This window comes from Nomia melanderi, chromosome 5 (genome assembly GCF_051020985.1).
Source record: "Nomia melanderi isolate GNS246 chromosome 5, iyNomMela1, whole genome shotgun sequence".
NCBI lineage: Eukaryota > Metazoa > Arthropoda > Insecta > Hymenoptera > Halictidae > Nomia > Nomia melanderi.
This window is the reverse complement of record NC_135003.1, coordinates 7,191,001-7,195,295: the sequence shown is the minus strand read 5'-3', so window position 1 is coordinate 7,195,295 and position 4,295 is coordinate 7,191,001.

Here is a 4,295-nt window from a genome sequence, read left to right as displayed (position 1 = left end):
AAACGATGATTTTCTATTAATCCATGTAACAGAAATTTGATTATATTTTGAAGAAATTTGTTTATCTTTACGAAAGAAATCTTCTACTGTCAGGAAAGCAATGTAACCGCGTCAGTAACGGCACTGATACGCGCACAGTCATTGAACTGTCCACATTAGAATCACAAAAGTGAAAGCAAACGAAAAAGAGCACCACTTTCATTCTCGATCAAGTCGGAATTTCAAATCAAGCTTTCGATCATTCGATTTTCCGTTTCGCGAGGGTCATCCTCGATCAAAGGGCGGTTAGTTGGCTATCCTGCAGTCCGTATCGCTGAGTGAAAACTGCATTTCAGACTGTCATCCAGATCCAATCAACTAATGAAAAGGAAAAGAAAGTGATTCGTTATCCAACCGCAACGATCCACATCCCACACCTCTTTTCCATCGGTTTTGCTGCTTCCTTTATCTGTCATGACTGTTCGTAATTCATTCCGGAAATCATCAATTTTCGTTTAAAAGGAAGCACCGGGTAAAAAGCACGTGTGGAGGAAAGATCCACTAGCGGGATAAACACAACCAGTTCATTCATGTACGCTTCAACGAAACTTAGTAACGAAACGAAATTTGCTTTGCGATACAATTAACTTTTTATATTAAGAAAGCCAATTACGCTGGCAATAAGCACACTTGTCGATACCTCATAATACCTGTTCTGCTTACATAAATAATTTTAAATCCTTAAAGTGAATGCCGTCAAAGTGAATCGCAATTAAACGTATAATCAAATGGACTATTAAATGGACGTACGATATTATTCAACTGCTCAAATGTATTTTATAAATTTTGTCTATATAAATGTAAAATATATTTCATAGTAGCATATATCTTACGAAATCGTGTCCATTGAAAAGTTTTTGTTATCTAGCAACTGAAAATGTACATTACTCTACAACCATTGAAACGAAGACAATATATTATAAAACCTCTACAGTTGAAAAGTAAAAACTTTTTCATAAAATAAATGGACATTGCGTTTGCTGGTAACTTCGAGCAAACAGATGAGAAACTTTACATTATTTCTTTTCACAATTGCTGACCGAATCGACCGTGTTATCCGGAATTAATTAGTTACCGCGACGGTTCCCTCCCGAATTAATTAGACAAATTGACGTGCTACTACGTGCCGTATGGGAAACCGCCGCGGAATTTATTCCGACGATGAATTTTATTACGAGAGAAAGTGGTCGCGCGTCGCGGATATTATTCACACGGCCAGGATGCGGCATCCCGCATCACGGACGCGTCCTACGACAAACTCTTTCCAAATTTTTTTCGCGCCTATCTCGTGTTAGGAAATTTACCGACTGTGAACCGCATTATTTTTCGTTCAGAACGGTTTCAGAATTGCGTTAAACATGTCGTCGCCCACGCGGATCTAGAAAGTTTACACGCCTCTCCCGTTTGCTCGAAAATCGTGCAATAGAAGCACACTCGCGGCGAAAGAAACTAGGTTTCACGCGGATTTCTGCGTGGCCGACGATTTTTCACGAAATTTTCATTGCGCCAAAAACGAATAAATAGGGTAATCTGATCGTAAAATTTCCCTCGAACACTTGTGTCCCTCATCGACCTATTCAAATTTAGCCCAGTTTAACAAACGCACGATATTGCGTTCATTCGCGAATGTTTCACGATTGTTGCAAATGCGCTAAATGGGTGCAACCTTTGAACATTAACCATACCAGCACTTTGTATGTATTTATCGTAATCAGTCAAATGACTGGTTACAAAAGAAAGGTAAACATTTTAGATGATCAATTTTTCTTAGTGGAGACAAAAGGACAAGACAAAAATTAAATAACTGATTAATCGAACAATATAGGATTCGATATAAAATTAACTGAATGAAACTGTTAATGGAACAAACGCGTATACGGCAGGGACGAATCTATTTTGATCGGAGTATCTTTGGGCATACCACTCTTACCGATATTATGTTAAACGCGTTTGACAGATTATCAATAAACGTTTCGCAAAAAATTTTTACCGGACAATCAAAGAGAAAGAAAGAAAATTTTGTTCAGTGAGATATAAATTACAAGGTAGTACTCATAACGCAGATTTAAAGTATACTTTATACATAGTATAGTTAAACCAAAAGGCAAAGCTTTTACGTTGGACGTGTGCACGATACAATGGTCTACATAGTTAAAACTCGATATTTTACTGGGTACCAGCCATTCCACCAAATTCACATTGGAATTTTCTTTTATTTCTCGTTTGTAAATACTACGAGGGAGTACCTTTGCTGCATGTACCCCGTTCCGTTGATAATCCTGCATCTGTGGAAATATTCGGTAGTTCTAATTTCAACAAAACTATGAGAGAGAAATTACAACGATATAAAAGTTTTCTCAAAAAAAAAAAAAAAATAGATATAAGTGTGTAAATTACTTATTTTATCTCAGAGTAGAATAAAATTAATGACTTCTGTTACACGCTAACTATGGAAAGCCCAAATTGCTTCTCCTAAAAGAAATCGCCGGTACGCGGTCTACGTACGTATCAGGCCGGCTAAAAAATTCGTATCAGCGATCTACCACCGGTAGGAACCGCGGTACGCATCCGGCATGCAAAATACGGCTGGCTGCCGCAGCGGAATGGCAACAAGTAGTAGAAACTCTTTTTTTTCGCGGGAAATTTCAATGTCGTGTGACTCTTCTCATCTCTCCCGCGTGTCAGTGACGAACGAAATGTGCTCACCTGCCGTGAGGTAAGGTCGAATGATAATAGAAGAGCTCGAATGTGGGCCACAGCGAAGAATTGGGTTTTCGTCGATCGCTGTTCAGGGACTGTCTATCTATAACGCTTTCTTTTACGTTTTATTTGCTAGTCACGAATTTCGCGTTACTTTTAGATCTACCAAATGATCGTTGAAACGCGAAAATACTTTTCTATTGACATTTTGACTGTAAGGAACAATTTCAGCGCTTCACGTATCACTTATTCTTTGTAGTAGATAAAAAGGAACAATCGTTGATTATTTGGTACCATGATTATTATCTCGTTATTTACACTATTGAACATTTTTCGACATCAGTTATCTTGCAAATTATGACTGTTTTCAAGTAATTTGGAAGCTATGGTTATCGGTGACCACCGTGGTCGTTAACGTGTTAACTTTTTGACACATCGCTTGAACTATTTATAGGTAAATTATCATAGGTATAATACATTGATACGAAAGATAGACTTACGTTGAATATTAAATATTGATACACTGACAATTACAAAGCTGAATGTATATCTTAATGAACGATGTTTCTCCTTTAATTGGAAGCATCACAGTTTTAAGAGGATCTCGGTTGTCTTCGAGATCCCAGAGGAAATCAGACTCCAAAGTTCTGAGAATTTTGAAGATTGAAGAGATTTAAAGTTTCTTCGAAATATCAGGGAAGTTTAAAAAATATTTGAATATTCCAATGATTCGACAGAAACCAGAAGTCGCTTCGACGCGGCTCGAGAGGTTTAACTTCAGAGGAACTAAGGCAGTCCATAAGTCATAAGAAATATTGTGCATAAGGAACTTAGTACTAATTATTAGAATTTTCTGTGGAATCGTTTAGATTCAATATTTTATTCATCAAGTTCTTCTTTCAGATTTATGTTACATTTGGGATGAATTCTGTGTATTCTCCATTGAAATTTTATTGCTGTATGTTTCACAGATCTGTTGGTCTTGCCTGTTAGACTCCATGGACTCTTTGATATATATTGCACACCTTACAGGACCAGGAATGTATAATTTAAATTCCACGAACTTGCTATCGTAAAGGAACCCTTGTTCGTTGCTTCAAAAATGAAGAAGTCCGACATTCTAGAAACATTTCAAATGGTTTTGCTCGGAGAAATTTTTCACCCGACATTCTCCGCTACGATATTTTCAGAAAATATTGTTTTCTATCGCTCTTGAATCTCGCAAGTATCAATCGAAGAGATGAAACGAAACGGAGAGAAACGAATAGCTAAATAACTTGTTTCATGATTATACAAACTCCATGAATAGTCATCAATTATGTAATTATAAATTCGAAGAAATAGCAACGATCTTAAAGGCAGCAAGCAATCTTAATAGCAAAAATCTTGAAAATCTTTAACCAGTTAACTGCATTCGACGAATATACACGTCATCTTAAAATCAAAATGATACTAATTCTTGCAACGATAAATTCTTTATTCTTTCAGATAAACATGTAATTCTGCTTCGTTTTGCTTTAGCTTATAGTTGGAATACATTATATGTGCTGTATGTG